The sequence below is a fragment of the Martes martes genome (assembly GCF_963455335.1).
Source record: "Martes martes genome assembly, chromosome: 9".
Taxonomy (NCBI): Eukaryota; Metazoa; Chordata; class Mammalia; order Carnivora; family Mustelidae; genus Martes; species Martes martes.
The window spans coordinates 48,157,234-48,180,404 of record NC_137896.1 but is presented as its reverse complement, the minus strand read 5'-3'; the positions used below and the strand labels follow the sequence as shown (position 1 = coordinate 48,180,404).

Here is a 23,171-nt window from a genome sequence, read left to right as displayed (position 1 = left end):
GATGGGATAGAGCAGGGATCGTTCTGGAGGATATCGTGTTTTGCTCCTCAGTTTGTAAGAAGTACACAACACCCCCCAACAATGTTTATCATTTTATCAGCACTTTCGATAAACAAGAAACACATGAATGCACCCCTCTGAATTTCCTAGCATCTGCTTTTACACCATTATATTTAGGAGGGTTGACCATGTTCCTAACTCTCAGTGCTGAGTAAAAACTGGCAAGTCCGCTGGGAGCTGGGCCTAAGGCGCCCTCCTGCCTCCTGTCATACTGCTTTACACTGCGAACTTCTGCTTTTCCTCGTCCTGACATGGTGCCACCTTTTTGGGGATTTTGTTTCTTGCTCATAACTTTTCAGACAGTCTTTGGTTCTAGGGAAGAGGAATCAACCACTCTGGAGGGATTACAAACCTAACTGAGATTTTATTCTTTACAACTGATATGAATTTTTAATATTATGAAATATTTCAAATGTAGAGAAAAGGAGTAGAATCTGATAAGCATCTGTACGTCTTCCACCCAGATTCAACAAGTGGACATCATTTACCTTATTTGTTTCAGATTGCTTATTTTTGAAAGAAACAAAACATCATAGCTAAAGAAAGCACCAACAAAACTAAAAGGCAACCTAAAGGATGGGAGGACATATTTGCAAATAATATGTCCAATAAGGGGTTGGGCATAGTAATCCAATTAAAAAATGGGCAGAAGACACGAATAGACATTTTTCCAAAGAAGAAATACAGAGGGCCAACAGACACATGAAAGGTTGCTAACCACAAAAGCCATCACCTTACACTTGTCAGAATGGCTAGAATAAATAATATAAGAAGTAATGAGTGTTGGTGAGGCTGTGGAGAAAAAGGAACCCTTGCACACTGTTAGTAGGAATGCAAACTGGTGCAGCCACTTTGGAAAACAGTAGGGAGGTTCCTCAAAAAATTAAAAACAGAACTACCTTCTGATTCAGTAATTCTGCTACTGGGTATTTATTCAAAGTAAATGAAAATACTAATTTGATAAGATATATGCATCCCTGTGTTTATTTCAGCATTATTATAATAGCCAAGGTATGAAAGCAGTCCAAGTGCCCATTTATTGATGAATAGATAAGATGTAGGGCACACACATACATACACACACACACACATATATATTTGTATTTGTATATATACACACACATATACACATACACATATACACACACATATATTTATATATGTATACACACATATACACACACATATATTTATGTATGTATGTATATGTATATGTCTACCTATATATACAGAGTGTAATATTACTCAACCATAAAAAGGAGATTATGTCATTGGCAACAAAATGGATGGACCTGGAGGGTATTAGGCTAAGTGAAATAAATCAAACAGAAAGCCAAACGCCATTATAACTTCACTTACATGTGGAATCTAACAAAACAAATGAATAAACAAAAAACAAACAAAGAGCAGAAACAGACCCATAAATACAGAGAACAAATTGATGGTTGCTGCGGGGGGAGAGGGATGGAGTGAGATGGGTAAAACGGGTGAAGAGGAGTAGCATGTACTTCCAATTTTTGAACGAACAAGTTGTGGGGATAAAAGGTATAGTACAAGGAATATATTTGACGGTATTGTAATAGTGTTGTATGGTGACGGGTGGTAGCTCACGTGTGGTGAGCATAGCACAACATATAGACTTGTCCAGTCACCATGTAGTACACCTGAAACTAATGTAACATTGTGTGTCAACTCTACTTCAATAAAAAAGAGAGAAAAAATAAAATATATGTACAGCTGAGTGCGGTTTGTGTGTGTTCCTACCCCTCCCCTTCAAGTGGGTACAACTATTAAGAATTGGGAAAATAGATTTTTGGAGCTTATAGTTTATATAGAAAATACAATACTTTCCATCATTTCCTGTAATGTTTTTCACTCATCATTAAATATTCAAAGCTATCCATACTCATACATGTTAGCTTAGCAGCCAAGGAGAGTCCCTTTGTGTGACCACATGATGCTTTGCTTCTGTTTTCCGTTTCCATAACCAGAGCTCCAAGTGAGGTCTCTGTGTGCACAGTTGAGACTGTCTGGGATGTTTTTGGGAAACAGAGTTTCTAGTCAAAGGGAAGAGAACACATAGCTTTCTTAGCTGAGAGCACAACCAAATTGGTTGTACCAGTTACTCTTCCCACCAGCAAACATCCCCTTAGCTCCCCATTTCTGCCAATTATTGGGATTTTTAGATTTAAAGGTTTTTTCCATCAGTATGTTTAGTGTGGAATTATAACTCCTTGTGGTTCTAGTTTGCATTTCCCTAATTAATAATGAAGTTAAACACATTTTCATGTGTTTAAATGCAAATTTATGTCTTTTTCTATTTTTCTATTAGGGTGTTTGTATTTTTTCATGTACTTTTTTTTACTAGTTCTGTATACATTGTGGCTTTAAATTCTTTTTGTTTAAAAATTTTGTCTTACAAATCTTCTCCTGGTGTGTGACTTCTTTCTGACCTCTGTGCGGCATCTGGTGATGGATGGTTTTAAATAACAACATAATGTTCCAGCCCGAAATCTTATGTCTTGTTTAATGAACTGTACTTTTCTATAAAGCCATGACAATATTTCTTATGTCAGCTCCTAAAATCATAATGGTGTCACGTTTACATTTAGATCTTCATCCATCTGGTTTTGTGTATGCCATGAGGTAGTGACCCATTTTTCTCTCTTTGATGGTACTCACCAGTTGCTCTGGGCTCCTTTCTCCACTGGTCTGAAATGCTGCCTTTGCCCTGTGTTAAGCTGTATGTACATGAAGTTTGTTTCTGGGTTCCAGTCTCTTCTGTTTCCTATTGTTTATCCTGTGCTAACTATTCTAGGTTTGTGATAAGTTTGACATCTAGAAGAGTGAGTCCTTTCCTGAGCCTTCCTTCCTTAGGAGCATCTGGGCTCTGCCAAATTCTTTGCACTTCTGTATACCTTTTAGGATCAATGTGCCATTTTATACAAACAATTTTATAGAGATTTTGATTGCATTGCATTGCATCAGATGATGGGTATGGAAGACTGATATCACGACAAGACTGGGTCTTCCAATGTATAGTTTTTCACTTACTTAAAGTGGAAATCGGTTCCATACATTTTCCCACCATAAAGTCTCATATCTTTTGTTTGACTTATTCCTATGTACCTTTAAAAAATATAACTAATCTCTAACATTGTAACTATTGTTTTTCAAATTATTTTTTCTAACTTTTTCTGGGCTGTAGAAATGCAAAACTTGAATTCTAATAATTTGTTTGTCACTTCTCTTTTTTCTTGGGGTTTCTATGTAGACAAATCAGTTGTAAACACATTTGTTTTCTCCTTTCTAATTCTTACGTATGTAAAAATCATTTTTTTAAAGGCAAAACATCTCCACTTGATGTTGGGTAGAAGTTGTGTACATAGTTGTTCTTACCATGTTTTGAATTTAAAGGAGAATTTTTTAAAAAAACAATTTTGCGTGGCATGTGAGGTTTGTTTGACATTGTATAGTGATCTCTGCTCTCATTCCATTACTGTTTCTGTGGAATATCTTTTTCTGTCCCTTCACTTTCAACTTATTTGTGTCTGGATCTAAAGTGAGTCTTTTGTAGATAGCATATAGTTAGGTTAAAAAAATCTATTCTGTCAGTCTCTGTCTTTTGATTGGGGATTTTAACCCATTTTTATTTAAAATGATTATTGATTAGGAAGGACTTACTACTGTCACTTTATTATTTGTTTTCTATATGTAGCTTTTTTGTCTCTCATTTCCCACATTACTATTTTCTTTTTTTAGCTTTTTTGTTTCTCATTTCCCGCATACTTATAGCTTTTTTGTCTCTCATTTCCCACATTACTATTTTCTTTTGTGATTTACTGATTTTTTTGTAGGGACTTATAGAAATATCTTTTTCAGTTTTCTTTGTGTATATTCTTTAGCAACAATCTTGGGGGTTTCCATGAGGATTACATTTAATATCCCAAAGTTATAATGATTTAACTTGAATTTATACCAGCTTAACTTCAATAACACTGAGTTCCTTTAGCATGTCCATCCTCACTCTTTCAGTTGTTGATTTCCCCAAATTGTATATTTACATATTGTGTGTCCAAAATATAAAGTAGTATATTTTTAATGCATTAGTTTCTTATATTATGTAGTAAACAAAAAAAAGCAGTTACAAAGTTAAAATAATATTAGTTTTTAGACTAATAATTGTTTTTGTTTAGAAAACAAAAACTGGAGTTATACACCATCATACAATAATACAGGCTTTTATAATTGCCCAAGTATGCCTTTACAGAGATCTTTTATTTCTTCATGTGACTTTGAGTTATTGTTCAGTGTGCCTTCATTTTAACCTGCAGGATTTCGTTAATGTTTGTTGCAGAGCAGGTCTAAGACAGTCTTGCCAGATACAGGATCTGGTTGCCCACATTTTTCTTTTAGCACTTTGAATATATCAGTTCACTACCTTCTGGTCTCCAGAGTTTTTGAGGAGAAATCTGCTGGCAATCTTATTGAGGACCCATTGTTTGTGATGAGTCACAGTTCTCTTCTGCCTTCAAAATGTTCTTGTTGTCTTTTGAAAGTTTGATTATAATGTCTAGGTACGTGTCTCTTTGTTCATCCTATCAAAGTCTGTTGAACATCTTGGGCATTTATATTTATGTCTTTCATAAGATTTGTTAAGTTTTTGGCTATTATTTCTTCAAAGATTCTCTCTGCCCCTTTCTCTCTCTCTTCTCCTTCTGGCACTCCCAAAATTGCATATGCTGGTCTGCTTGCTGGTGCCCACAGGTCCTTTAGGCTCTGTTCATCTTTCTTCTATCTTTTTCTCAGATTTTATAACTCTCATTCACTGATTTCTTTCTTCTGCCTGCTCAATCTGCTTTCAAATTCTAGTAAAGTTTTCATTTCAAGTATTGTATTTTTCAGTTCCAGAATTTCTTTTTTGGCATCTTTTTAGATTTTCTATTTCCTTATTGATATTTCCACTTTGTTAACACATTATTTTCTTGACTTTGCCCACATATTTCTTTAGTTCTTTGAGTATCTTTAAGATGGTTGTCGTTGTGAAGTAGATCTGCCAGCAGGTCTTCTTCAGGGACAGTTTTATTAGTTTATTATTTTTTTTCCTTTGACTGATCCATAATTTTCTGTTTTTCTTTCTATGCCTTGTGATTTTTTTGTTGTTGTTGTTGAAAACTGGACATTTGAATCTAATAATGTGGCAACCCCAGAAATCGGATTCTCTCCCTGCCCCAGAGTTTGCTGTGTTTTGTTTTTGTTTATTTCATTTTGAACTTTTGCCCAATCTGTCACCTGACCATGCTTAAATGCAGACTGAGGTATAAACTTAAGGTATTTTCAGGTCTTTTCTGAGCTTTCACCTCCCCCTGGCCATGTGCGGTAACTTTCCAATTTCCCCTTTATAAGCAGCTGCTTTTGAACGTCCTAATTTTTAATGTGTGACTCCCAAAAACGGAAAAGAGAAAGATGAGGGCAGGGAAAATGTGTCGGCCCTTTAAGATTCCTAGAAGTTTACTTCTGCCAGAAGGGGGAGAACTTGCAATAACATGGGGGGAGGTGCAACAAGACTGCCTACCTCTTTGTCTGCACTTCTGGAACAGAAGCCTCAGTGATCAGAGCACAATCCCTAATATTTGGAGGACCAGGTTCTTTTTGCCCTTTCTCGCTGATGCAAGTTATGAGCAAGCTGGGCAGGGAGCACATGCTCAGTTTTTTGCCATGTGTCTGGGGTGGAGGATGGGTAGCTACCACTGTGCTAAAAGCTGAAATTGACTAAAATTAACTCTAGTTTACTGCTTAAGCCTTCCCCTGGAAGTTTCAAGCCTTCCATAGACTCCAGAGTTCCAAAATAGCTACATCAGAGGACTCTGCCAGTGCAATTGCTGTCTCCGTGGGGATATAGATTCCTGGTCCTTCCTACTCTGTCATCCACCCAGAATGTTTGTTAAGAGGTTTCAACTTATATGAGGTATTGAATTTTATCAAATGCCTTTTCTGCATCTCTTGATGATCTTGATATTTCTTTTTTTATCTCTTATGTGATAAACCACATTTTTGAGATTAAACCCTACTTGATCAAGTTTTCAGATGTTTTGTTTTGTTTTTTTGTTGTTTTTTCCTGCAAAAAGTTTTATTGTTTCCATTTGGCCCATGGCTTGGGAGAGGACTCAGAGTAGATAAAAAGTTGCCTAGTGGCTGTAGGGAGAGGCTCAGGCATAAGACCTGGCCTCAGGAGGATGCCGGGAGGGGCCCCTCAAAGGCTGCTGGGCTTCAGAGGCTCCTAGTCATGCTTGAGGGTCAGCCTTTTGAAGAAATATTTCCCCAGTCAGCCTGCAGAGGTTAGTCAGGTAATTGCCCATCTTCTTGATGAGTTTCACCTCCTCATCTAAGAAGTCATTCTCTAGGACATCACAGAGATGGGGGACTGCACAGGCAGAACCCAGAGCATGCAGATGCAAAAGAACCTGGTTCATGTTCTTCTTCTGAACCAGGGTGGCTTCCTGTGGTGTCTAGGGTTTTACCCCACTCATCTTGGGATAGCTTCTGCACATCCTGGAGGAGGGTTTGGCTGCTTGCTGAGCTGGTTTTGAATCTTCCAGAGACACTCAGTGCCTTCACGCTTCTCCTCAGTCAACTCATAGAAGAAGTGGCCCATGCCCTACAGAGCCATATGGTCATGGTTGAAATAGAAGCCCAGAGAGAGGTAGTTATAGGAAGCCTGCAAGTGCATGTTGACCAGGCCATTGATGGGAGCCTCTACCTTGGTGGAATAATTATGATGAATCTGGGAAGTTGTGGTTGATAATAAGGAGATAAGCTCAAAATGGGGTGTTGGCTGGTCCTGGAGGGAGATGGTGGCTCCAACGGTTGCAACTGGAAAAAAGGGTATTAGAAGGTGGTAAAAGAAAAAAAAAAAAAAAAAAAAAAGAAGGTGGTAAAAGGAGCATCCTTGGGTCTGTTCTGTCCAAACACTGTTGAAGCAACAGACAGATCTATGGGACTGTGATGTGTACTGCCAAGACCTCAGTTTTTAAGTGTTATATTCAAATTCCTAAAATTTGCATAGGATTTTGAATTTATGTTTGTGAGGAGCTTATCTTATAAGTCCTTGGGGTTTGGTATCATGGTTTTACCACCTTCATGAAGCAAGCTCCTCCTTACATGCTCTGGAGAGGTAGTATAATTGCAGAGATCTAGCATCTGATTCTGTCATCTTATCTGTCACCTGACTACAAAGCCATCTGGGCCTGGTGCTTTCTACTTAGGAAGATTTTAACTTTTATTCAATTTTTTTAATTGTTGTGAGAAAATTTGGACCATCAATCTTAAGTAAGCTTTTCATATTGAGTGTAACATACATAAAAAATCCCTAGTTCGTGTTACAACTTGATGAATTTTTGAGGTAAACACATCCATGTAACATTCATCCAGATCAATCCCACCACAGCTACTCATGTGGGTGTTTTATCAAATGCTTGTCTACACCTATTGAAATGGTTCTATTTTTCTCTTTTATTCTATTAATATGGTGAAAAACTGTAAGTGATTTTCAAAGGATTGGTTAACCTTGCGTTTCTGGGATAAACCCAATTTGGACATTCTATTATCCTTCAGATACATTGCTGGATTTGATTTGCTAGTATTTCCTTTAAGATATTTACATACTTATGAGAAGATTAAGCTCTAATTTTCCATTTTCAAAATGTCCTTTTCAGGTTTGGGAAGCTCAGTGCTCTGCCTGGTAGCTTCATAAACAAGTTGCTGCACCTATGTATCAGTTGTGTTTTCAACTGCAAGGAAGTGATCATCAGCTTAGTAGTGGCTTAATATTGCAACAATAATTATTTCACATAAGAAGGAATAGGGAGAAAAAAAAAGGAAGGAATAGGGAGGAAGATGTTTCCAGGGCTGATTTGGGGGGTCACCATTGTCATCTAGGACTCAGGATCTTTCCTTCTTTCCTCTCTGCCACCCACATCCTGTTGGCTTTTTGTCTTCAGGTTTGTTGCCTCATGGCTGCAAGATGGCTGCCAAAGCTCCAGGCTTTGTTTTCCCATACTGTCCCCACATTATCATGTTCAAAGTCAAAGAGCAAGTGGAAAACTTGGGAAGTGAGATAGATATATAGATAGATAGATAATCTTGGACATTCTTTTCTTTTCATCACAGAGGAAAAATGTCTTCCTTTAAAATCCACAGATTTCTCCTAATGTTTTAATGGTGAGAAGGACTGGGTCATATACCTATACATGAACCAAGTACTACAAAAGAATTGGGCTCCAAAGTCTGCTTGGACCAGTTATGATCCTCACATTCTCCACTGCCAGCTGGCCCTACTCCACATTAGGGTTGGGCCGCTGTTTAAACACCAGTGAGATTTGTTGGACATGAAAAGGAGAAATGTCTGTTGACTGACTTTATTTGCCACACTGTGTCCAGGAAATTTACTAGGTTGGTAACTGTCCATAGGGGATCACTGACCCATGTTTCAAGACCTGATTTGTGTCTGTGAACTGGGCTCCTGAAAACGACCTGAGTTCTCAGCTGTAAAGGCAATGATACTATTTAATGATGCCAGCAGTGTAAAAGTTAAACCTGTTCTGTATAAAAATAAATGACAGAGGACTCTTCCCCTAAGCTGAAGCAAGCTGACAAGAATTTTTTTTTTTTTAAGAATGTCTTACATGTCTTTATTGTGTGTTTTGAATTGAGCTTACAGCTGGTATTAAATCTTAAAAGGGTTAGTTCTATTTTTCACATATTTGTTAACAAGGCTTAGGTGGGAAGCTGGAGACTACAAGTAACTAGATGTCCATGAAGACCTATTAATGCAGAGAGTACAATTTAATCCCAATTGGATAGTCAGAACTGATGGTCACCTCCCTGGAAGAAAGGCTCCATCCAAATCTTCAAAACTTCCTTCTTTTCACATCTGTGTTGTCTTTCAATGGACCAGGTGATTTGATGCATACAATCCAAGAAACAGAAAGGGAAAGTTCCGGTAGAAAAACAACCATTGGGTTAGAAGTAATTTCAGGAACTCTGGCATGGCAGGAAGAGGCCAAAGTGCTCTGTCCTTTAAGTCCCATGACCTACATTTAATCCCAAGCTCCTTCACATGCCATTTATATGACCTTGGGCACCTCTGAGCCTCAGCCTCCTCAGCTGTGAGATGGAAGCATGACACGAGTGCCCATCTCAAGTGAGGCAGACCACTGAGACTGCCAGATGTTGTCATGTAACCAATGCTCCAACGATCACCTGCATGAGCAGCTAGCTGGGAACTGGTGGATTCAGTCCAGGGCAGTCCTGCTCCACAGGTCTCAGATCCTCCAGCAGGCTGGCCTGGACATGGTCCCATGGCCCTGGCAGTACCACAGGAGGGCAGGTGGAAACACATAGGCCTCTTGGCACCTGACTGGGAGCTAGCTTATCATCACTTCTGCCTTATTCTATTAGCCACACTAGAGGCAAGGGACAGGGGAATATCCTCCACCATTTTAGTGGGGGAACTTCAAGTTGCAGGTGAGGTCATGGTTGTTCTTTCTTGCTACTGGGGGGAAGGTAGTATGATGGATTGGATTGTTCCAATAACAGAAATGCTAGTCAGCAGAATAGAGGAATAGTCACCTGTTTATACACAAGTTGGGAAGAATATGACCAAGTATTGTTGAGCTGTAACAGAGTTCTACGGGTTCTGTGTTCCCGTCACTCTTCTGTTTCCCATCATCACTTTTATTTGGAGATGTTTGACACCTTCTGGTGATCACAAATGGAGTTAGGGAGTGGGTGCACAGAGGAGGTAGTGCAGCTCAGTGATTCAAAGTGCTGTCTTCAGGTCAGAGGGGCTTAATTTTGACATCTTGGCTTTGCAGCCTCTATCTACAGTGTGGCTTTAGGAGTTTCAGTTTCCCCAAGGTTTAGTTTTCCCGGTTTGACCTGAGAGGAAGCTGGGTGTGGCATATAGAAATAGTCCAATTAATGGTTACAGCCACTGTTGCTTCTATGGGGTCCCTCCAGATAACTCCAGGGCCCATGGTGGACATGAGCAATAGTGATTCTTCTGTAACACAACTCAAGTCCATCTGCCCGATGTGCAACAATGCCAGTCACCACATCAGGTTTGCAGCAAGGAAAGAGTGTATTAGGCAGCTAAATGAGGAGACAGAAGACAAACTTTGAGTCTGCCTGCCTGAAGGGGGAGAGAATCCATTTTTTAATGATCATTGAGCAAAGACGCATGTAACATACATCCCATATTCACTCTGGGTGGAGACAACATCAGAACAAGGCAAAACTCAGCCCCAGATGTCTGGAGGTTATCTTAGAACACGGAGACAGGGCTACAGACATGTTCTGAAAGCCTGTATAAACTGGATAGGGTCTTGGGCTTGTTATCTAGGTAAGGAATGCAGGTTCTTGCTTGTTCCTGGGTTGGAACCATATCAGTTGACCTTGAGTCTAGGCTTCTGCAGACACAACCAGTGGGCTTGTTAGTGGGGTCGGGAAAGAATAAGAGCTGATTAGGGAGACACAGTTTTCTGAAAAACAAGCTTTAAACTTTCTGCAACTCAACCTCATTAATCCTATGGGGAACAGTTTCCCTTCTACGTGGGGCTTGAGCTAGGTCAGACTCTGATGCTGCATAGGGCCATCAGAGTAATCTCCTATTTCCACTTCCCTCCACAGACAATTCTAATCAAGAACCCATAATGGAACTTATCGCTTATAATATCAGGTCCATATTTTTCATTCGGTTTGACCTCTGTGCATAAACAATGTTGATAATGTCCAGCAGAGAATGTGCATGTAAAGAAATGAGGTCCTTTCCCTCTTCATAAAACCAATCCATCACACCTAATACCTTAAGTAGATTGGTAACAATGTAATGAAGTTTATAGTTTGCATACGTACCTTGATTTATAATGTTGACCACTTGTATTACACTGAGTATGAAACAGAGCTGGCAAGGAGTGGGACAGAGAACTTTAGGCTGGCTGCCATCCTTTGTAGCTCTTCCTACAAGTGAGGCCTTGCAGCACACCGTCAGAGCCTGAGCAGTTCCCTGACCTTCCTAGGTCTTTGACTCAGAGGCTGCACCAACACGGCTTCACAAATCTTGGCTCTCACGTAAACAAGGCTGTGGGCAGAAAAGGTGGGGACTGTTGTTTTTATATCTGGTTACAAAAAATTGGCACCTTCAAAGTTTGCTGTGGATCTCATTATTAACAGGCAGATGTTGACGGCTTCAAATGCTCAACGTCCAGCACTAAAGGGCAAGGGCAACAGCCTCCTCCATGTCTCTAGTCAGGTGGTGGTTACCACTAAGTTTCTTTCTCTCCTCCCCTCCCCTTCCCCACTGTCTCTCCCTTCCTCTTTTTCTCTTTTAAAATAGCTTTATTGAGATGCGATTTATATACCATAAAATTCACTCACTGACAATTCAATTTTTTTTTTTTGGTATGTTACATTGTTAAAAATTTTAGTAAAATCTATACAACATAAAATTTACCATTTTAAACATTTTAAATGTACAATTCAGCATTAATCACATTCACAATTCTACACCATTCCTACAATTCTTTCATCATCCAAAACAGAAACTCTGTAACTACTCAGCAGTGACTCTGCTCTCTTCCCCTAGCCCCTGGCAACTTTTCATTTACTTTCCTTCTCTACAAACCTGCCTACTCCAGATCCATGGTATAAGCAGAGTCTGTAAGATATTAGTCCCTCTGTATCTGGCTTATTTCAGTTAGCATAGTGTTTTTGAGGTACATACATGTTGCAGGATGGATCAGAACCTTGCTCTTTTTGTGGCTCAATAATATTACATTGCATGTAAATACCATTTTGTTCTACTGAAGAATTGTTTCTATTTTACAGTTATTGTGAATAATGCTGCTATAACTATGGAGGCACAAATATCTGCTTGAATCTAGGTTTTCAGTTCTTTTCCACATATACTTACAGATGGAATTGCTGGGTTACATGTAATTCTACTTTTGATTTTTTGGGGAACGGCCAGACTGTTTTCCATGGCAGCTGCACAATCTTACATTGCCTCTAGCAGTGCACAAGGGCCCTAGTTTTCCCACGTTCTCACTGACGCTTGTTGTTTTCTGTTTCTTTAATTATTTAATAATAGCCATCCCAATGGGTATGAAGTCGTATCTCCTTGTGGTTTTGATTTCCATTTCTCTAATGATTAGCAACGTTGAACATCTTTTCTTCTTTTCTGTTTATTGACTCCGTATGATTTCTTTGGAGCAATGTCTATTCAAGTACTTTGTTCTTTATCGTTATTATTATGTATTTTTTTTTTTTTTCTGGGGCACCTGGGTGGCTCCGTTGGTTGAGCATCTGACTCTTGATTTAGGCTCAGGTCTGGATGTCAGAGTCCTGAGATCCAACCCGGTATTGGTCAGACTCTGCTTAATGCAGAGTCTGCTTGAGATTCTCTCTTTCTTCCTCTCCCTCTGCCTCTCCCTCACTCATGCTCTCTCATGTGCTCGCTCTCTTTAAAATGAGTAAATAAAATCTTACATTTTTTTTCTTGTTGAATTGTAGGAATTCTTTACATATTTTGGATGTTAATCTCTTATCAGGTGTGTGACTTGCAAATATTTCTCCCGTTCTGTGAGTTGCCCCTTTATTTTGTTGATTGTGCCCTTTGATGCACAAAAACTTTTATTTTTGACTAAGTCCAACCTAGCTATATTGTTGTTCTTAGTGTTGTTTTGTCTTTGGGGTCATATCTAAGAAATTGTTGTGAAATCCAATGTGATGAAGATTTCCCCTTATGTTTTCTTCTAAGGATTTTATAGTTTTAAGTTTTGCATTTGGGTCCTGAATCCATTTTGAGTTAATTTTTGTAGATTGTGTGAGGTCGGGGTCCCCTTCATTCTCTAGCATTTACATATCACTGTCCACATTTGATAGGAAGGAAGGAGAAGATGTGACGAGCCATATTCTCTGGCACTTAGTGAAACTTTGTGCAGTTTTTCTATCCATTCTGGGCTTGGCTAGCACCTTGTTTGACTCCAGTTGTGTGTCATGTGTCAAAACTATTCTAAGGTTTTGTCACCCACATGTTTTCTGTCTCTACTCAAGTTACTTCCCAGACTCCGGGGCTCAAGGCTGTGGTATGGGGTAAAGTCCTGGATACCAACATGTTTGTCCTTAAAAATGTGGTGAGGGTGAAACAGAGAGAGCTAACCATGGCTTCCAGGGGATGGGGATGAGACTGGGGCTGACCCCAAAAAGGCAGCATGTGGGAGTTCTTTGGGTGATCAGACTATTCTGAATTTTTATTGTTGAGGTGGTTCCATGACTATGTGGGTTGACCAAACTCATGGAATTGTAATCCAAAACCATGACTTTCACTGTATGTTAATATAAGCCATGGACATAAAAGACTGAACGATGTGCTGTTGAGAGGCAGCAGAGCAAAGGGTGAGAACAGCCTCTGGGAGCAGACTGTGTGGGTTCAAGTCCAGGCTCCCAACTTCCCAGCTTTGTGATTTGGGCAACCCTGGAATGCCTAGGTTTCCTTTTCTGTAAGAGGAGAGTGGTGGGCATTATTGCATGGAGCGGAATGAGGATTGAACTTTTGTGGCCACGCAGACCTCGTGCGAGAGTTTGGTGTGCCACGTAAGGGATCGCTGTCATCACAGGCACTTTCACCCAAGGTGGGGTGTGGGTCCATGGTGGTAGGGGAAGAGCTGATGGGGTGAAAGGTTCTGGTCCTTGTAAAGTACTCTGGTCCTTGTAAAGTACTCTGCTGTCATGGTTTTATTTGTTTGTGTCGCACTGTAGTGTACTACAACCACGGTTTGAGTGGGGTGCTCTGTGTCTCCCACGGCATCTCTCGTGTCCTGGACACATGGCCTGAGGAAGCAGCTGGGCGGGGCTGGACTGTCCCTCCTGAGCCCTGGGGGTGGCAGGCTGCCTCGGATGGCTGCAGCCCTGACCCCCAGCCATTGTGGGCCTTGGCCCCAAGGCCCCAGTTAGGTGGGACTCTTTCTGGATGTCAGTGCTACTTTCTTTATAGTGTAATCTGTTTTGCTGCTCACTGGTCCCGAGGAAGAGAGAATGAGGCAAAGGAAGTAAGAGTGGTTACTTCAACTTGGAAAAGCTTCACTCTGCGTTCTGTTGTCCCAGGGGCTGCTCCATCCAAGGAAATGAAATACAGTGTATTCTGGCCTGATAAGATCTGTTCCTTGTGGGAGTTCCTGGTTAAGGGGCAGGAAGCCAGCCTCCCCTCCCGCTATGGGTGTGACTGCGAAGTTCTTTCCAGTCGCCTTTTCTCAGATTGACCCCCTCCCTGTGGTTGGACCCAGGCCTCTCTGGGTCCTTCCAGGCATGCTTGCCCCCGGCCGCCTGTATTTTGGGATGCAGCTCCCCACCCTCTGTTGCATCTACCAACGCATTTCCATCTGCTTTCTGTCTCCCAGTAATTGATTGAAATCTCGTGCCCGCTTGCTGACAGTCTGCTTCTAATTCTTTTTGTGGTAACAGGTTTATTCCCTTTTAAATTTATCTTCTGGCTTGGAAGGGAGGAGAAACAAGTGTGTGTGTTAAGCCTGGGATGGGAGTAGCCCCCTTAAATGGCAAATATACATGGGAGTCAGGAAGCAGGCAGTCATTGCATTCTAGCTTGAATGACACTGCTCAGAGTGTCCTTGAAAGGGCATTTTGGAACTTGGAGATCTAGAGAGGGCCAGCTGTGTGTGACTAGGAAGGCAGGAGTCAGCGTGAGGACAATGAGGAGAGCACTGGGAACTCGGAGAGGTGGGGGTGGTGCCCAGTGCAAGAGCAGCAGATGAGACCTCGGATTGCCTTGTAAAGGAGACCTGGAACTAGCTCTGTTCTCTGTGGGACCTTTGGGAACAGCCTTGCAGTGGAGCTGTTGACATGGTGTTTGGGGGGTGTTCTAGGGGAACTTTTGGCCAGATATCAAGGCATTTTCTTTTTCTTCTTTCCAGGTCCCCAACTGATGCATAAATTGATTCTATGAGATGAAACGTAAAAGGTTTAGAACTCTAACAAGCAAATGTCAGCCAGAAAAGTTTTCACCCAAGCCCTTTGTTCAAGAGAGCAAAGGTAACATGATTCTCATGCTAGATCCTCACAGTGAGGACTTTGACAAAAGCCATGGGCAAACATTTGGGAGCCTCGGTGGAGGCTTCTGTGCTGTCCTAGAGCAGGAATGAGGGCAGCGTGAGTGAGTAAGGCTGGAGGAGAAGGGTTGTGCGGGCAGTCTATTGGCTTGGAGGAGAAGTGCCCTCTGCTGGGAGGGATGGCCTGATCACCAGGCAGAATGTCCCTCCTTCTTGCCCAAATGACTGGGACTAGTTACCAATCCTCCAGGGTGCACTACCAGACAAAAGGAGCCAAGGTCGCCATGCTGTCCCCTTCCATGGGGCTCCCAGGCACACTGTGACCTAAGCCTAGGCAATTACCTCCAGTAACACGGAGTTGCCCCCCTCACCCCCCACCCCCCCACTTCCAGGAGGAGCTGCCCCTGCTGGACCTCAGACAGCCCTGATGCCCTGTAGGGAGTGAATTTCGTGTAACGTGAATCATAACTCAGTAAAAAATTGTTTCAGAAAAAATATTTTTAAAAAATCAGCTGTGAGGTATCTATCATATGAACTAGGTGTTAGAATCCAGTGCCTCTCTACTAGGAAGATTTTGTAGGTACAGCCGTGGACCAAGGCACGGCCCGCTGCCAGCTGCATGCGGGCCTGTCTGTGGAAAGAGGAGCTGGAGGTGTAGTTTCTGCCAACAGCCCAAGTTGACCCTCCCTCTGGAACCAGGTATGGATCTTGGGACAGTTTGCCTAGCCAAGTCTGCTGGGTCGGGGTGAGGGAGAGGATGAGGTGGATAGGAAAAAGCAGGAAAGTTCAAGGCCCTGCAAGGGTGGCGTTTATTTGTTGTTGTTGTTTTGTTTGCTTTTAAGACTTATTTATTTATTAGAGAGAGAGAGAAAGAGGGAACACAAGCAGGGGGAGTGGGAGAGGGAGAAGCAGGCTTCCTGCCGAGCAGAGAACCGGATGAGGGGCTTGATCCCAGAATCCTGGGATCATGACCTGAGCTGAAGGCAGACGCTTAACAACTGAGCCACCCAGGCGTCCCACAGGAGATGATTTTGAAGGCACGGTGGCCCTGCCCTCTGGTAACTGAGGCCTGGCAAAGGCCTGGCCTGGCGGGTGAGATGGGCAGCTCCTCCTCTGTGTGGGGCACTGGGGGCCAGGGGGCACTGTGTAGAGCCAGGAGGGTGCATTGGAGCAGAAGCCTGCAGCCAGAAGAGACTCACTCTGGGCAGAGATGAATGAAGCCATTGAGGTGCTCAGTCTGGCCACAGCAGCCAGGCCCTGGGAGAACAGGGTTGGTAAGATCTAGGTGGGGCTTTAGCAGCCCAGAGTGGCCTGAAGCTGAGGACAGAACGTCTACCTAAAGGAGAGTAGAAATGCTGGAGGGGACCAGGATGGAGCGTGGGGAGGACTGCTTCCTCCATGGAGAGGAAGGGAAGGGGAGTGCTGCAGGTTGGAGGACATGCTCTGTGGTAGTCCGTAACATTGGGGTCCCCAGAGAACCAAGCCTGCTGGTGTACATGGCCTGTGCAATCCCCTGCCCTGGGACTTGTTTTAACCAATAAACTGCAGAGGAAGTGGCACTGTGCCAGTTCCAGGCCTAACTGCAAGGAGGCCTGACAGCCTCAGCTTTTGTGCTCGGGATCCCTGAGACCATCGGGGGAAGTGAGGTCCAGCCATCTCCACATCCAGCTGAGTCCAGTTCTCAGCTGGTCCTTCAGCCGAGGGTAGCTGCACAGGTCACCTCTGGGGAGGCCAGCAGGCCTGCCGTACGGAAACTCACAGAGCCTGGCTAGAGAAGATGTAATAAACACAGGCCTCCCTGGATGATATTAGTTCACAAGCAAAGGGGGAGTGTCTGGAAAACTGGGCCTCCCTCGCAGTTTCTGGGCTGGAAACAGCCAGATCCTCCTGTGTCTCAGTGCACTGATCCAAGGGCAAATGCTTGACTTAGGAGAAACATTCACCTTTGGAGGTCACACACTCCTCACGTTCCTTGTCTGCACGCCTGTCCTGAGCACAGCTTGCTCTAGTCACATGGTACTCCTATGCCACCACCTCGATTATTACAGCTTCACATTCCTTCTTGTTTTTCTTATTCCCTTGTTGAAATGATAACATTCACCATAAAGGTGGAGGCATTCTGGCTCAGGACCTTTTGCCCCTAGGGTCCCTAGGCCCTCTCCTTTCTCCTACTAAGTTGTCTGGAGTGATCTTTTCATTTGCAGCCTTAGGGTTTGCTGGCCAAACCCAACACTAACCAGATCAGCTTGCAGAATCATGAGCAATCACACCACTGCTTGAAGTCACTGAGTTCTGGGCTTGCTAGAACTGCCCACTGCAGGTCTGCCCCCTGACTCCCGACTGCTGGGCAGAGGCTTCTCATTGTTTTTCTTCCTGCTCTGGGTGGGACTGGCCCACGGGCTGGAAAGGGGTGATGCCTCAGTCAGAGAATCAGTGAGAGACCAGCTGGTAGGGTGCCTGTGGAAGATACTTGAGCTCAGACTGCATCTCTGGGATGGGACTGCTGTGCCCATGACGTCCAGGTTGGGCGCAGCTCCCAGCTGGTGCTAATCTGCCACAGGCCAGGTGATCCCTTGAAGATCAGCTGACTTTTCTCCCAGACTGTGGTTCAATCTACAGAGTCATTCCAAGTCATCTAGAGTGCAGGGCAAATATTACCTGCCCTAAGGTATGTATCATCCTGTTCCTCATTGAATCAGCATCAAGCCCAATGTCTGGCTCAGCTACCTTCGACATGGACGAGTAGGCAAGTGGGGGCCTTCTGCAGTGGGTTCAACGGCTGGATCCCTCCTCAGCTCTTCCACAGGCCGTGAGCTGTTCTCTCTAACCAGACCGCTTGTACTGGGAGGCCAGGACCAGATCTTGAATCATTTCCCACCGCAGGGTCTGGAAGGGCGCCTTATACACAGGAGGTGAGCTCGTGGCTAAAGAAAGTGCAGATGGGAAGAGCAGGTGCCGGGCAGGAAATGCGGAGCCCTGAGTCTCTGCAGGAAACAGGACTGTGGATGCTTCTCCTGGAGAAGGGACAGCTTGAGTGCAGGCAAGATGGGACCTGCCTTTATCTCCTGCAGGCACAGATAGTCCCATGTTTGTTTTGCATGGATAATTCTGAGTTATTTAAAATTTAGCTGTTATGACAGAGGGACACTCATAATCTCACCTTGAATGTCTCTCTCTAGGTTCTCTTTCAACAGTGGAGCAGGGAGGCAGGATGAGAGGACTGTGTGGACAGATCAGTGATGATCTCATGCCAGAAGAAGGGCTTTTATGGGATGTGGAGACCACACTAGAGTTCATTCTACTCCAAGTTCACAGCGTTTTGTTATCGGTGGTCCTCGACCTCCACCTGCTTTGCCCCTCCGTCACTGGCCCCAGCCCCATGTTCCCGCACACTTCCACTCTGGCGCAAACTTGTGGGGTGGGCAAGATTGCTTCATGTGTTTCTAATGTGCACATTTGGAAATGCACTCCCCACCTTTCTTTTCTTACCTTTGCTCTTGACACAATGTTCTTCAGACCTACCCACAGAACTTCCTGTACATCTGACCTTGCTTTCTACAGCTGTTTCTAGGTGCATTAAAGATATTCAGTTAATCCTCCCCCACCGATGGTGGCTGACGGATTGCCCTGAATTCTATCATGATGCCTCGAGGAACACCCTCATGTTTCCTTATGGATACCAGGAGTGGAGACTGGGTCATTGCCACCTTTCCTTCTACCCCCAGACTTATCACTAAGTATTTCATATTTTTTGATACCTGTATGGGTATATTTTCTTGCTTCTTTACATGCTTGGTAATTCTTGATTGGATGTCCTGTGTTGCAAATTTTACTTTGGTGGGTGCCAGATATTTTGGTATTTCTATAAATGCTTTTAAGGTTTTCTCTGGACACAATTAAGTTATTTAGAAAGTGTTTGATCCATTTAGGTTTCACTTTCAAACGTTGTTAGAGGGAATAAGAGTGCCTTTACTCTTGGCTGAGGCTCCTGGTGAATGAGGCCAGGTTCTTCTGAGCAATCCCTCTGGTGAGCTGTGAATTATGGGGTTCCCAGGGTGGCAAGTGGGAGCATGCAGAGCTCTCCTGTGTCAGTGCCCGTGACACCCTCTCTGCCTTTTGGGCCCATCTTTCCTGGCTTTGGGTAGTTTTCCCACATGCATTTGCTCAGCCTCTCTCTCCTGGGGACTGGGGACTCTGTAGATCTCTGATGGCCTCTGCACCGCTCTCTTCTCACTGAGCTTTGGTCCTCAGGCTCCCCTGGCACAGAGTTATTTCCTATCTCAGCCACTGGGTCTTTTGCAGCCTGATGCTCAAGTCTTAAAAATAGCTATTTCATGTATCTTGTCCTATTTTTTCCCTTGTTTCAGACGTGTGTGTGAGAACAACTTTTCTTTTGGAACAATTTTAGATTACAGAAGAATTGCAAAGATAGTTCAGAGAATATCTATACCCCCCCACTCAGTTACCTCTAATGTTAATATCTTAAATTACCATGGTACGTTGGTTCAAACTAAGACCATCATGTCATTGGTGCATCTCTATTAACAACTAAACTCCAGAAACTGAATACACAACTAAACCACTCTCGATTCCTGCCTCTCAGAAACCATGTGACATACTACATGTGTGATATTTTAAGCCATCAATGTTGGGGCAAAATCGTTACATAGCACTAGCTAACCTACAGATACACCTAATGCATACCCTCCTCCTAGCCTTTGCACACACTGTTCCCTCCATCTATGCTTCCCATTCCCTTCTATTCCCATGTGCCAATTCAGCCACCATTCAAGGCACTCTAGGGAAGCATGGGGCAGCCACCTGGTGAGGTCACTTCGCAAAGCCCCTGGTCCAACAGGGCTAGCAGCTGCTCCATTTGCAGGCATCTGCCCAAAGAAGGGACAGAAGCTACTGGGACCATGAGATGAGTGAGGTTCACCACTTCACCGATGAATGGAGCAGTCTGGGGCCTTCCATGTGTCACTGTGCTTTCCGAGAAGGAAGACAGAGCCACTGGAGAAGGAGCCAGAGGTGGCAGAGGTCAGGGCTGTCTTTCCTTTCTGATTTTGCACCCAGACCCGTGTCTCCACATTCTCCTCTGTCCCAATCATATGAGTTGTCCCTCTCCCAGAAATGACCTCTGAAAAGACATCTTTCAACCTACCTTCTCTCCAACTCCCCTTTTTGGGCAACAAAAATGAGATTATATTCTGTAATTTGCCTTTTTCCACTTCACAACACACCATCTAAATCTTTCATGTTTGTATTAGTGTCAATCCAGTCTTTTTTTTTTTTTTTAAGAGAGAGAACTGGGGGGAAGTGGAACAGAGAGAGAGAATCTCAAGCAGCCACAGAGCCCAACATGTGGGTTGATCTCATGACTCTGAGATCATGACCTGAACCAAATTGAGAGTCAGATGCTTAACCCTCTGAGCCACCCAGGCACACCCCTCCCATCCTTTTTTAAAAAACAGCTTTACTGAAATATAACTGACATATAATAAGCTTTGCATCCTTAAGATATGTGATCCCCTTTTTACAAATCATCTCAACCATTTTAAAGTGTACAAGTAAGTACTTCAGCAGTATTGACTGTATCTAGTCCATCTATTTTTATTTCACTGACTTACTCTCTCATTTTTATTATTTCCTTCCATTTTGGGGGCATTAATCCTTTGTTTTCAACTTCCTAAGTGGGATGCTTAGCTAATAACCCCCTAAACATTTAAGGCCTAAGTCTCTCATCAGTGTCACTTTGCCCTCGTCCTGCAGGACTTGCTGTGCAGTATTTTCATTATTTTCCAATGTGAAATGATTTTTTCGGTCCATGATGATGTCTTCTTGCACTGATTTATTACTTCCTTTTTCCACGAGTCATTTAGAAGATATTTTAAAATTTCCAAACATATGGTGCTGTTTTGGATCTCTTTTCTTTTTCAATTCATATCACACATAATGATGCACATTCTGAACATACATAAATCTTCTACAAGCTAGAAAGAAATAGATTGGCAATCCAGTAAAGACACGGACAGTGGGTTTGAAGTGATGACTCGTGGAAGAGGAAAGCTAGTACACATGTGGACAGGGAGTTGACTTTGTGAGTCATCAGGTAATGCCAATAAACTCTCAAAAAACACGTTCATCTCATCCTATTTGCAGAAATAAGTGGTTAATATAAAGTATTGACAAGGATATAGGCAAATGGAAATTCTTACACATGTTACAAATGCTTGGAAGAGCAATTTGGCAATCTGAACTAATTCATTGACTCATGTGTTATTTAAAACCATATTACTTAATTTCCAAACATATGGAAATTTTCTATTTATTTTTAAATGATTTTTTTCTAGCTTACTTTCACAGTAGATGTACCCCATTTGATTTCAGTCCTTTGAACTTTGTTGAGGTTGAGTCCCACTTTGTACCCCTGCATGATTTGTTTTTGTAAAGGCTGTATGTGCACTTGGGAACAACGCATATGTTACAGTTACTGAGAATCAGGTCAAGTATGTTTATTGTGTTGTGTCTTCTAAGTCCATACTTATTTTGGGTGGGGGTGCTGCTCATTCTAGCAATTATTGTGTGAGATAAGTTAATATCTCTCTCTATGATTGTAGATTTCTCTATTCTTCAGTACCATACGTTTTTACTTTATGTGTCTTGAGGCTATGTTATTATGTGTTGCAAGTGTAGGACTGTTGTACTTTCCGTTTGGTGGGCACCTTTGATCATCCTGGCATGTCTCTTATCTGTACTACTTCTCCAGTCTGATATTAGTACTTCTGTACCAGCTTTCTTTCTGTTAGTATATGCCTAATGAGTTTCTTCTATCATCTCAGTTTCAACTTTTCAGCAGTCTTCTATTTTAATGTGCCCTTTGTATTTTATTCTTCCACTAATTATTTGATTCGTTTCAATCACTAAATATTTGCTGATGACTGCCATGACAGTCTTGGGAGATGGGAGAAAGCAGGTATGCAGCTCCCTTGCTTGATGTGTGGCTGATATACCATCATGGGACTTCTGGCCAAGGTTTGCATGATCTAAAAAAAAAATAATTAAGATTTTATTTATTTATTTTAGAGAGAGAGAAAGAGAGTGCACCAGGGAGCAGGGAGTGGGGTGGGGAGGGATAAAGGTGTAGGGAGAAGGAGAACTCTGTCCTGAACTCAGAGCCTGAGCAGGGCTCAATTTCACAACCCCGAGATCATGATCTGAGCTGAAACCAAGAGTCAGACACTTAACCAACTGAGCCACCCAGGCTCCCCTTGCACTACTTCTCTGAAACACTGTGATGCTCTAAGGACATCACCTCTTAATGGGGAAAATATTATATAACTCAAAATTTATGCAAGGGCTACATTAAGTGAGAGCTTGTGTGGAAATCATTCAGGACAGTGTCTGACAATAGACTGTCAGGAAATGATGACAGCTGTCCCGGTTGTCAACCAGTGGGTTTCTAAGTATGGTTCCTGACCAGTAGCATCAGCATCGCCTGGGAATTGTTATAGATGCACGTTCTTGGGTCTATTCCAGACCTAATGATCTATAATCTTTGGGGTGGCGCCTGGCAATTTGAGTTTAAAAAGCGCTCTGGTTGGTTCTGAGGTGTGAAGATTTGAGACTCACTGTTATAAGTAATAAAAGTATAATGTTACAGACTTTGATAATACTTTCCTGTGTTGGCAGCACGAGGGAGCAAATGGTTTGGTTAATCTAGAGCTGGGATCGATCCAGTGATCCTGCAGATAGATGGAATGCTGGCAGTGCTGTGAAGGTAAAAACCTTGTAGCTTTGTGCCTGACCACAAGTGCTTTGTGAACTGACTTATGTCAGTAGTTTGTGAAGCTCTGTCATCATCACCATCATCATCATCATCTTCATCATATCTTTTAGTTCATGCTACTTTCAATCCCTTATTATTTTCTTCTTGCATAGTAGCCTTAAAGGTCCCTTTGCTGAAACTGGTTTTTTACTGATGCTCCT

At 42.6% G+C, this 23,171-nt stretch overlaps 1 protein-coding gene and 1 pseudogene across 2 annotated transcripts in view; one reads left to right on the top strand and one right to left on the bottom strand.

Moving 5' to 3' along the window:
* Positions 1-23,171, top strand: part of APMAP (adipocyte plasma membrane associated protein) — a 149,926-nt gene that overhangs the window by 84,352 nt on the left and 42,403 nt on the right. The gene's annotated exons all lie outside the window — the stretch shown is intronic.
* Positions 6,341-17,918, bottom strand: LOC308349848 (ferritin light chain-like; annotated as a pseudogene). The gene is made up of 2 exons: positions 17,910-17,918; positions 6,341-6,844 (listed from the first exon to the last, which is right to left on the bottom strand). The product of its transcript is annotated as a ferritin light chain-like (transcript).